This window comes from Chamaea fasciata, unplaced genomic scaffold (genome assembly GCF_029207755.1).
Source record: "Chamaea fasciata isolate MVZ Bird 193981 ecotype frontalis unplaced genomic scaffold, bChaFas1.0.hap1 SCAF_1, whole genome shotgun sequence".
NCBI lineage: Eukaryota > Metazoa > Chordata > Aves > Passeriformes > Sylviidae > Chamaea > Chamaea fasciata.
The window spans coordinates 26938098-26951288 of record NW_027094086.1 but is presented as its reverse complement, the minus strand read 5'-3'; positions in this window follow the sequence as shown (position 1 = coordinate 26951288).

Sequence of the window (13191 nt, the reverse complement as noted above, 5' to 3'; positions counted from 1 at the left end):
AGGGTGAAACAGTGCTATATTCTGAACCATGGAGTAAAGGAATTACAAATTAAAGTAAGACAAGTGATAAGAGCATCATGAACATCAGAATCATTCATATCAGTTACAGCTTATCTTTCCAGTCACAGTGGTTTGCGGTAATTTTTATCACATGCCATGTTTGTGCTTATTTTTCAAAGTTTCTTGTTTGTATCTTTGCTAAGCTGCTCACCAGTGTTTTGTATTGCAAGGAATCTGTTAGTTTCTGGGTTCTAGTTATTCATTTATTTTAAAGAGCATTTTTATGGGCAGATCTTCTTGATGATAATGAAGAAACTTATTCAATCCCTGTGGATGATTAAAAGGATCCATCTACAAAAGTCTGCCAAAATACACAGTGGTTTTGATTGTTCAGATTGCTGATGGCCGGGGTACCACTCCTGACTACTCTACTCTTCCTTCTTAAGATTCTTCTGTCCCTCACCTCATTAATACTCCATAGATACTATTAATTTTTACTTCTTCTGTCCTGTTTTAGACTATGAGTTTTCAGCAATAAGAAACATGTCACTTCTATTTGTTCATAGTCTGAATTTACGTTTTTGGATTATTTAAAGGTTTTGTTCTCACTTAGGAAGGTTACAAAGAAATTTTCTTTGATTTTCATTTCCTCTTTTACCTCACTCAGATTAATATTTCAATTCCTGCCTCTCAATGTCTAGCAATGGTTCTATTTCCTCCTCCTCTTTCTCATGAAAGAGAGTACAAAACTGGTCTGCTAATGCTAGAGAAGGTGAAGAAAATTCTGTATAAATTGAAATTTAAAAAAGCTGGCATTAAAAATGTACTGCACTGGAATGTCCCTTCAGTCATGCATCATGACATTTCAGTTTGCAGTAGCTCAGAATGTTTGGGTGAGATAAAGTGAGCTGAAATGTTGAAAATGAGTAGTTCCTTCTTGCATGCAGTGAAAATATGATGAAAATCATCTCACAGTCTTCCTCAGCAACATGACTAATTAATTTCCATACTCTCTGAATACAACAGTTTATCCAAAATAAAAATTGAGAGAAACATATGTAACACTTCCTTCTTTCTGGTGGGTTTTTTTTTTTTAACATGGAACATTTAGAAATTTTGAAGAAAATTTATGAAAATCATGAAGGCAATGTCAATGCTCTAAGGATTTTCTGCATTTAATTAAAACAATTTGCTCTTCAATATCTTAAATGAAGATGTTTGTATAGGGATTTAACATACATTAAAGATGAGAACAGAATTTACTCTCTTGATGTAATATTTGAATATTTAACATTCAGTCTGTAAAACAGAAGCAAGTGACTATCAATAGTAGGATATCTAGCGTAAATCTTTGTTTTTAGAATTTGGAATAACACTTACTGGGAGATTATTTGACATAGAGTTAAGGAGAAAATTCTTGTGAGCTTCATATTTCAGTGGGATTATAGAGGAATACAAATTAATTTGTCCTTAAGCCCAAACTTGCAAGGTGTAGGACGCTGGTCATGGCATTTGTCATGTATTCATTAATAGACATTTTCCAGTAGTTAAGAATGTTCATATGGGACCATAACAAAAGGTAATTTAAACCAGTATCTTCCCATTGAGAATAACCAGAAGAGGATGCCCAGGAAAACTTGTATGAAGAGTGATAGCAGAAATAACATTGATTTTTCCTCGGATGATATCTCAGATTCTAAACTTTTTAAATTTAGCCAAACGTAATTCCTGTGCAATTACTGACCCTTGGTGGTTTTCCTCGCATGAATCTTCCCAGTCTTTCACTGAAAACATTTAACTTATTTAAGTGTTTTAAAGGATTCTGTCCTTCATTCAGACTCTAAAACTAAATAAATATAAAACGGTTGAAGAGCTGAAGGTTTTCATAAACATAGGAAGAGCAGAAATATAAAAATCAGTATATGGACCTTTTCTTTAATTTCAGATTATCTTCCAGAAAAATATGGAGTATGTAGTTCCTTGGATTTATTGGAATCTGTGAAAATCAGAAACTAAGGAACAATTTTGTTGTTTATATCACACTGGAGAATTTAGAGAGACTTGGTAATGTTTCCATTGTTCAGGGTGTCTTGGCATTTGTAGTAAAACAAAATCCAAGCCAGATATTTTGAAAAGATAGTTTTAAAATTATGAGTTTTACTTGCAACTGGTTTGAATCAGAAAGTTTCTAACATATGGCAGAGAGAGAACATGAAACCATATGCATCCAGCACTGGGACTGTGTTCCTGAGAAAACAGTTTGCTATTTTTGTGTCGGCCAGCAGGTGTCAATACCCCAAAGTGAAGAAGCTGCCCAGCAGCCAGATTCAGTTAGAAAGAGGCTGGAACAGGGAGTGTAAGTATTTTGGATGTCTCACTTTGAAAGTTGACTTTGTGAAGTGCTTTGTCACCACCAGAAAGGAAGCCATCTTCTGAGGGGAAGGAGGAGAGGGATATTAAGCAAACCCTCCATTCCCACAGTAGGTACCTCTTAGTTTCTTTTCTTACTGATCCTAGCATTTTTATCCTCCATCCCCAGAATTGTACAGCTTTGTGGTCTCTGACTTCAGTCCTCAAGTCTGTGCTCCCTATCCATTCTGTCCAAACACAGACCCAAACAGTGGAAAAGCAACTAAAAGTGGGATACTTGGCTATTTTGATCAGTGCAATGGACTTTAATCAAAGCTGTTGATCAGCTATTGCACCCTATATATTTTTCTCCTAAAAATGTTATTCTAATCCATACTGTTGGATGTTTTCTGTGATACTTGTTAGTTGCTAAAATTAAAAAAAAAATCTGAAGTGAAATCTGTTTTCAACAAAAAATTCAGCATTTAAGTAAGCATTCTCTTTTTTTATTTTTATTTTTTTTAGCCATTTTAGGACTTTGTGAAATAGAATCATGTAATATTTTGTATAGTTACATTATGTCCTCCTAGTTTCAGCTTTGTAATCTATTCAGTTAGCAGTAAAAAAAAATTTCTTTCCATATTATTATAGATTAGGCATAATGAGCACAGATTGGGTAGCTCTTTGGAAAGATATATGATTCCTTGACATATTTCAGACTTTTTTTTCCTGATTTCCACAGTGGTAGTGCCCACAAGATTTATTCTTATGTTTTAAACACTGCATAACTCTAATAATGAAATAGTCACATCCTCATATCTATTATGTTGTTTCACTAATATTTGTTTGTTTGTTGGTTTGTTTGTTTGTTGTTTTTTTGTCTGTTTGTTGTGCAGCCTATTGAGGTAGAACATTTTCCTCTGGAGTTTTTCTGGTCTCTGATATCAAGAAAAGACTTGTCAAAAGTTGATGCAATTCAGACAAATGTAAAATTTATCATATTACTCTCATTGCACTGGTGTCTATCTACCACTCATGAAGAAATCCTGTTTGAAATTAATTTTTTTTGGCCATTGAAATTCTGGCCTTAACTCTATACCAGCACCTGTTTTACAATGATCTGGTAAGAGTTAAGAATTTACGTACTCCATTTTTAATTTAATCAAATGCAGTCGGCCAGCATCACATGTTAGATAATATTTCCAACAGAAGAAACTTAAAAACATCAACCTGAAAGATTAAAAACCCTTTCCTCTTGAAGATAATAATCTTAGTAAATTTAAACAGATTGCTTTAGCAGATGGAGATGTGATATTCACTGTAGTAAATTACAATAATATGCTCTCAGACAGAGACGTCACATTTGCCACAGTAATTTACATTAACATGATTTGAGGCAGATTTGATTCCTCAAAAAGAATCAGCAATAACATTTTATCAATTCATTTTCTATTGCCACATCTTCAAATAATTGTCAGCCTGATGTGGGACATGTTTTTTGTAAAGGGATGCCATGATGAACAGGACAGACATCTATAAACTCTGCAATATACATGATCCTGCATGGGACCAGCTCAACATCATGTACCAACACATAAAGCAAATGAATTCCATTTGTTGGTGTGAAGTTACTCTTGACTCAGTGACTCATATTGATTTGACTCTTGGACAAGGTATCTGCTCTTCTGCATGTCTATATAACATTCTACCGCTGCTTTCAGGAGATCTTATCTTGAAAGGTTGATGAAGAAGATTCTGAAAAGAAGTTTAACCATCTCTATGGTGTGTTGGCATATTTAGGCAGAAGCTGTGTGGGTGGAACTTATATGTCATCCAGTATTGTGCAGGGGATCTGGGAAATGTTTATAATGACAACTGCTCTACTGTGTGTGAAAGTGTTTCTGCATCTCTGTGGACCACCTGAAATCATTAAGTGTCCCAAGGTCTTTCGTCTAATCCTAAAACCACGACAGAACCTGCAAAATCCATGAGCAATAAACAAATTTGATAAAGCTGCGCTGGAAGAAAATAAAGCAGTTCTCTGGAGTTTTACTGAGTTGTTTTCAAGATCTGCTCCTCAAATTACTGGATTTCTGAGTAACACCAGCAAGAGACACCACAGATCCTGCTATGGAGCTTCAAAGGCATTCTTATGGTCAGAGGCTTACAGGCCAGCTTTGGAAAAAATACTTGAGGGATATTTCAGGAGAGTAACTTGAGGTTGTGGTGAGACAGTTTCAAGTGATTCTCTCTGCGACTAGTCTTAAAATAGATCTCAGAAATGACCAGAAACGTTTGGGAGATGTGTTTCTTTAGACTATGAACCCTTAAAGTCTTAAATCCAAGCCTGCTTAGAGCAAATAAAAATGCTCACATTTCCTCAACTAGGCAATTCTATATCAATTAAAAACTTGTATGCAGCATCTCTACATATATTTTAGAAAAGCAGTTGGGATGCAGTGATAGATCCTGAATGATATACTAGGCTGATTGGAAAAAAGCAATATTTTAATGCAGAACTTTGTGAAAGTTCTAATGCCTCTCCAAAACACTGCTAAAAGGCTATGAGTCTATGCATGGTGTCATACAGTGATAACATATAGAGATTTGTCTGTTCTTTTTATTATTATTTTTTTTTTTATTTTTTTTATTCACACTTTAGCTCTTATATTTGGAAATTATAATGCTATACTGTTGTAAATCAGAATAGGTTAGGATTAAGATTGCTTTTTAATTATTCAGTATGTAGTGTTGTGTTGTAGTGGTTTAAGGCAGATTTTGGGAGGAAAATCTCCTAAGGGGGCCCTCCCTCCCCTCCCCCAACCGGTTCAGGGAAGGAAAAAAAAACATCCTCCAAGAGAAGTGGAAAGAACCCTGTTTATTAAACAGATAAAGCACTCCCCAGCACAATAAATTCGACAATACCAGATGACAAGAACTTCGTGCTGCTCTGGAGAGATGACAGGATTAGAAAAGAAGTCCTTCCTGGAGGTGATTTCTCTGTCTCAGTCCCTCTGGCGCTGGGAAACGCTGCGTAGGATGGATCTTGGTGAGTTCCAGGTGTGAGCCCCCACAGCGCTCCCCCGAGTCTTCAGTCCAGAGAGATTTTAACAGTTCCAAGGGAAGACAAAAAAAAAGAGGAGAAAACCAGGAGGAGAGGAAAAAAAAGTGAAGCTTCTCCTCCTCTGCTAGCTACTTCCTAACTAGCTAACTAACTACTGAAGAAGAAGAAGAAAAAAATCTCTCCATCACTCGCCGTGTGTTGCTGAATCCGACTCTCAAGGTCAGCCAGTGGAGGAAAGTTTCTGAAAACAAACCGCCTGCCTCTTCCTTCCCCCTGCTCCCAGACCCAACACCAAAGGCACACAGGGCAATATCCAACAGAGACCCAACAGACAATTGGGGATACAAACCTCACAACGTCACCCTAGGACACCAGTGTAATCATGATCCGGCTTTGTAGGGTCTGTGAAGGACACAAACTGCAGTTTGTGGTTTCCCCATCTCGGTTATAAGCAAAGTATGGAATAAGGTGGCATTGCGAGCCAAACCTTCTTCCAAATGATATACACTCACCTTGAAGAAGTGACTGCTGATTCTGCCTGGTTCACAGAGCTCCTTTTGCTAGTAGGCAAGCCACTAATGCCAGTCTTATTTTCATCCCTAAATGTCTTGCATTTTGTCTCCTGGGGCCTGACCATAGGCCTTGAATTGTAGTTTGCAGATGCTTGTCACCCTCTGAGACTTGTGCATTGTTTGGGGACATGCTCAGTGAAACCCCTAGGAGAGGAATCAAGTATTTAGGACCTCAGACCAAGTGTGAGGTTTGGCTGGGACATCTCATTGCCTTCTCTATTTGTAAAATGGTGATTATCGTCGGTCATTGTAAGACAGGGAAAGTTTAAGGGAAAAAAGTATCACTTCTCAGACACCTGTTAGAAAAGGTACCATGGGATGAATAGAATTTAATCATCCCCTTTGGAGAACAGTTTTAAGATTAGTGTTATGATCCAATTATTGAGAGGTGCCTCTACCTGAATTTGGGTGCAAAAGGGACCATATGCCAAAGTCATGTAGTGAGTTCACCCTAGCTAGGTGCCTGGCATCCAACAAAGCTGCTCTCTCACTGCCCTCCACAGCTGGAGAGAAAATGAGTTTAGATAAGGACTGGGAGAGATCACTCGCCAAATACCCACACAGGTAAGACAGGCTAGAATTAGAGATATTAACTGAGATTTTAACTGACAAAACCAGAACAGGATAATAACAAATAAAATGAGACCTTAGAAAAGTCTCATTTTATTTGTCAATAGTAGACCTTAAAACCCCCACGTCTCCCTCACTTCTTCTTCCTTCTCAACTCTACCTGCTCCCTAACATCAGTGCAGGAACACAGGGAATGGGTGCTATGGTCAGTTCATCACGTGTTTTTCTGCTGCTGCTCAGGAAAAGAGTCTTTGCCCTACTCCAGTGGGGGGTCCCTTCCATGGGGTGGGTTCTCCATGATGTTCGCCAATGTGAGTCCACCCCACAGGCAACAGTTCCCCAAAAATTGCTGCCTGGGACTTGGCTGCTGGCTAGGGTTAAACTACAACATATTTGGTCAATAGTACCACCTTTATCTTATCTCATGTTCTTGTCAAGTGGCTTGATTTATAGTCCAGGTTCCAGGAATCCATGGAGGCATATTTGGGAGCAGGAGTGAGTGTGTGTGGGGTGGGGGCTTTGGTGGTCACAGATGCCATTAGTCCCATAACCTGGGGTGATACCAGTGATTTGAGTACAAGCAGCTGCTGTTTCATCCAGTTTGCCATAGAGGGAACCCTTGTCTGGAACCAGTGCCACCCTGCTACTCCATTCTGCAAAGTTCTTCTGTGGTTTTAACAGTGTATGAGACAGGCAACTGTGATTTTTAAGTCTTTACAGTTACTGAATTAAAAATTACTAGAAAAAAAATGTAGTTGTGGCAAAACAAGGCATGGTATATATACTTTTTCAATTAATTAGTAGTCTCCTTTAAGGAATGAATGAGACAAATATCCTGAGGACCAAGGGGTCTTATCACCATACACAGGGAAGCCTATCAAGGTTTTATGGGCAATCTTAATTCTATCATTTCCTTATTTTAGAGCGTTTTAATGTATTTTTTAATTCTCAATTTCCCCTTTGATGGTAGGTGGTTTGCTATTTACAAGCAATTTAATGGACTATCTGAAAGAAATGGAACAGCAGTGAATGTTTGCCAGCCTAATTTCACATCAATTTAGCATGATCAGGATATATTCCTTGTTCAGTGGTGCAGTATTGACTGTCTGCATCATCCATGGATATTTAGGTCACTTAAATTTGACATTTGATCTAATCATCCTTTAGGAATAGAGGTCAGCTGCAGCACTGATCTTGTGTTGTAAAGGAAAAGCAGATCTCTCTGGTTTTGGATATAAGCCACTTTAATGTATTTATTTTATTATTTTTTAAATATATGAAAATAGATTTTATGCGTTTACACACAAAGCCAAAGTCCTTCTAGGCATTTTAGCTGGGTAGTCTCCTTCCACTAGCTGGTGTTCTGCACTCAGGAATTGCAGGATGCTCACAAAGCTCAGGTGTTGCTCATTGTTGTGTTTTCTCAGTCCCAGTTTTCCCAATGCCTTCTCAGAGCTTGGAAGGGTTTAGAGCAGCCTGGATCTTACTTCTGTGTGAAAAGCTCTTACACACTACAGTGTGGTTGCTGAAGCCAGGTAAGGTGTTGCCTACACCAGGAATTTATACTGATTTAAAGTTGGTCCAGTAAGTAAACTAGTTCACTCCCTCATCTCAATTCCTCTTCTCCTACTTTAAGCATATAATAAAATATGAGATACATGCAATGACATGTGCCCATATTCTGTCCAGTAAAACATTATACTTACAACAGAAAGACTGCAGCATAAATCTCAGGTAGCGAGAGGAGAGTCACAGCTTATCTGAGAAGAATTGATTTGTGTACCAGCATCTCACCAGAAATGTCTGGAAAGTGTATGCCATCTGATGAAAGCTTCAAAAATCTCTTTTCTCTTTGCCCCTCTCCCCCTTTGTCTGAGTGGGAAACAAAGTCTAATCATAGTTTTCCTCAAAAAAAATCTTTCTTACTTTTAAAAAAGCAAGAGATCTTCACTCTTCTGGGTCACAAAAAGTCCTGTTTTCCTGATCTTGCACAGATTGCAGAAGTCACTACAATGGCATTCTGCCAAATAATTATAGGAATAAATTTAAATATGTCATTGCAAAACTTTAAAGAAAAAAGCACAAAGGATGATCGAGAGTGAGTTAAAGAAGTGTTATATGAAGAGAAGCATGTTGTTTATCTTAAAGAATTCCATTATATTACATATATTTTTTGCATGTAAACAAACAGAAGACAGTACAATGAATCTTAAGTGTAATGTTGTTATATTAAAGCCAATAAAAGACAAAAAATAGAGAAAAATGGTACTTCCTTATCTGTTTTTGTTTCAGAAAGAATGAGGTGCAAAGAATTTTAAGTCTGTGTTAGTCATATGACTAGATGCTTGAAAAAAGCTTCACAGAAATTGGTGGGGTTCCATGCAAGAATTAGAACCCATCTTCACCTTGGATGACTGGGTTTGTACGATGAATACACACACTAAAAACTAAAGCTCTAATATTCTAAGATACCTTTAGTAAAGCTGACATATCTCACTTCATTTGTTTCTGTTGTAGTTGTTTTGAAGCCAGTTTGTACATTGAGGGGAAATGCTGTGCATGATCCTGTGATATTGCTCTCATTCAGAGACAACTGAAAGCTTAAAATTGAACACAGTTGGATGGAAACAATGCAGGGCTGCTACAAAAATGCTGCATTTACAGAATTGTTTCTTAAGGACCAGTGATGGCTGGGAACTGCCGTTCTGCACATTTCATTAGATCTAAACCCAAGCTTTTAAAGAGAACTTAAAGTCTGGCCAGTGAAAAATCTTGGACTCCTTTGAAAATGTTATACTGCATTCCTGAATATAGGAAGTGTGATTAATACTCTAGTTAGAATTGCAAAACATGTTTTTCAGTTTGAATCTATTAAAGAGATTCATTTTTATTTCACTGAGAAAATAACCTCTCTTCTATTTTTTCATGCATTGTGGAAACATAAGGGTTGAACTGGGTTTATTTTTATCAGTATTTTGCACTTCCAGGTGAAATTTGACAGAATGTCACAGCTTACTTTCCATTTGATTTCTAGCAATTGCCAGTCTACACCTTCTCTTGAAATAACAGCCTGCAGACATGAAAATTTCATATTCTGACTCAGTTGCACTCAGATTTTGGTATTCTTTTTTTCTCCCATTCCTTGAAAACTTTACTGTTATGAGTGGTGAACTGTATATTTTATTCATTTTACAAAAATTAAAGACACCTGCTATAAGATCATCTTTCCTGACACAAATCATAGTCCCCAATGCTGTGATCACTGACATTCCTTACATTATACACAAGTTTGTATTCAATCTATGAAGAAAACTAACTAAATAAGACATACCTATACAGATTTTCCCATGTTTGTTTTCAATTCAGTGCTCCCAGCTCTAGCTGCTGGATTTTCTGCAGTGTGGGAACAATGCAGTTGTTCAGCATATACTTTAGTGTCATATGTCCTGGATACCCTGGTTGGGAGACATGAGGAGAGCAGATAAAATAGAGTCCAAGTTAAATTACATCAGTGGGGTGGATGCAAGTAAATAATGATTGTGTTAAGCAAAGGTATTTATTTTTCTCGTATTGCCATGGTTATTAGCAAAACTCGTGCTGGTTTAAGATTGGGAGCCAGCTGGGCCTACAGTTAAGAATAATTGTTGTTGCTGTTCTGTGCAATGCTTTATGAGTTCCTGCTGGGTTTATAATTAATTCTAAGTGCACTGGGACTATTACATGGCTATGCATGTTGCTTGATCCTTCTCAACATCTATGGAATTTCTTGGATTTGGATGCTGAGATCTGGATTGTCTTAGAAATTTGGTAAAAAGACAGTAAAATGTTGTTGTCTGATTACAGAGGGATTAGATTTCTCCTTCCTTGTTTTCTGTTTCTCTGCTGGTATACATTCAGTAATTGATGTCAGGAAAATACAAGGATATAACACATTCTTGTCCAGAACGGGAAAAAGGGAGGTCTTACTTAAGATCTGTGGTCTCCTTTGACTCCACTTTTTAGTGCCATGATCCTGGTTTATGACTTATTCTGTCTTGAAATAACTGAATGACAGTACCCATGCTGGATGGAATCACAATATTGAAGACAATAGAGTCTGACAGTGATGACCATGTGGGATTGCTGCGAAACTTAGCACAGAATTCTGTGGATACTTGAATTTCAGGCCCAGGATTAACATGGATTTTTATCACTTGAATACTGGTGAAACTTGTGAGAAACATCTGGACTAAAATCCTCAGACCCGTGAAAATTCTTGGGGACAGCAGAATTGAGAAGTCTGCAGACGAACCGGAGAATGCACAGAATCAACTGAAGAAAGAAGTAAATCTGGTTTAATACTGGATTTGGTGTTTGTTTTCACAAGCCTTCAATACACTGATGTGCCTTCTGATAGTTGGCTTCAAATGTGTAACATTTGAGGCACTGTTACTGTTATCCTTTGAGGGGCACCTGGGAAGAAGGTAAATGGATAAGGATAAGCTGAATTCTATCATTGCAGGCTCTTCCTCTGAGCGAGAGCGTCTTGACCACGAGTCACATCTTAGAGCCTAGACATTTAAAACCTGAATGTCTAAGTCTTAGATCACTATATCTGCTCCTTCTGATGGAAATCAAAATAAAGAAAGTAGTATATTTATAGGCCATTTGAACTCCTAAAACAGGTCAGGTGACTTTAAATGCCTACCAGCCTAAGTGTATGAGTTAAATTGTCATGAATCTCATCATCACTTTCATTTAATATATAAAACTTCATCTTTCTCAAAAAAGAAATCAGCATGGAAAACCATTAAGATTTCTGTCTTCACAAGTGAAGAAGATTGAATATCCTGTACTTATAGAATTTGTTCAGTTTTAAAATATAGGGTTATACTTTGAGAGATTGCTCTTTGTGTAAGGATAATTCTAAGGTCTCAGGCAAGTGTTCTAACTGGGCAGCTATACAAATAATTTTCATGCCGTTTCTGAGTTCAGCAGAAAATGAGAAATCTGAGGATGAATAAGAAATTTGAGGTAGGACAGGTTTTATTATTAAGGATACACTTACATTTTGTGAGAGAATTCTGGTGATCTTGGAAGAACAAGATGTTCTCCAGCACCCTAGTAATCCCCATAGGTTAGTGTTTATGAGGAATTTGCACTCTGGTGGGGATTTCCAGAGCTTACGGTCAAACAGGATTGGCTGGGAACGCTGCAGAGCTCACCTTATCTTTGCTGCTGATTCAGCATGTGTTCTCAAGTCTATGACTGAAATTATTGCCTTTCTCCAAGACACAGGGAAAGTACTTCTGTTCTAGAGCAGAATAGAAGAGGAGGATTCTAGGCTCTGGTATCCACTTGATAAGATACAACATGAAAGTGCAGAAGGACTCATAACAGCCATTAATGAACCTCAAATGTTTTGAAGGCTACGTAATGAATAAAACCTGGACTTCTGTGTGATTATTTTAAAAAGATTTTTATTTATAATAAATATTTGTTAAGCATAATAGTAATCATGAAGGTCTTTGCTTTTTTGTGCTATCTTACTTCATGAAAAAGCCATGAAAAAGCTTGGATTTGCCATGGCAGTGACATTCTGGAATTGTCTCTGATCACAGCACTGGAGCAAAAAGATGAGCTACTTTGCAGATGGTGCAACACACATGAGCGAGAGAGTGATAGGTGCCTGTGTTAACAGGTAACTGGACTCTGTGATGCATAACGCTCAATCAGGAGACCAGATTTATCATCCAGGAAGGCTGTAAAAAAGGGAATACCGTTTCTACAAGTTATATGCTTCTTGTGCGTTACAGCACAAAATAAAATGCCACCACTCAGGTCTTGTTTAAAATTCCCCATGAAGACATTCTGCAGATGTAAAAATCTGCTGGATATAGCATAGTAGAGAATCTAACTCTCTAGTCCTAACTGCTGATGTAATCCTATTGACTTTTATTACAATATTCTGCTGCCTTTGCCAGGTTAACCCTTTAAAGGTGAATTGCCCTGGTTACTGTCTTGGTTAAGTCTCTGTACAACCCAGCAACCCTTGTTTCTTCAGCCACAGACAGTGATAAAGTTTGCTCTTTAGTAGATATTATTCAATACTGGTGTAAATAAGGGGCTATAAAAGCAATTCAGTATTACTTACTTGTATACAAAAGTTGGGGTTTGGATCTAACCGCATATTTAAGACCTTGTCACAGAGTACCTCACCATGAGAGATCTTTATTTTTGACAGATTTTAAATGAGAACGCTTTTTGCCTAGCTATCTTCTGACTTCTGATATTTTTCTTAGAGTAAAGGCAGTTCTTTCAGAGTGCATCATTTATATAAATCTTTTTCTAATGTCTAAAGCTTGTAATGACACATGGAATAACAAAAAAGGCAGATCTTTCCTTCAAGTCAATATGCTTCCATCATTCAGTCTTTGGTTTTGAAATGACCTCTTATCTCACCATTTGAAAAGAACTGCATGAAACCAGACTAATGTTCCAACATGTTTTGTGTGTTGTGCTATTTCATACCGAAAACCAATTGTGAATGGTGCTTTCGAGATATTTATTTGTGGAAATGTATTTGCTGCACATAAAAGAAGAAAAAACCCCCACAACAGTGCCCTCATTGTTATTTCTTTCCTTCTGATGGAAACC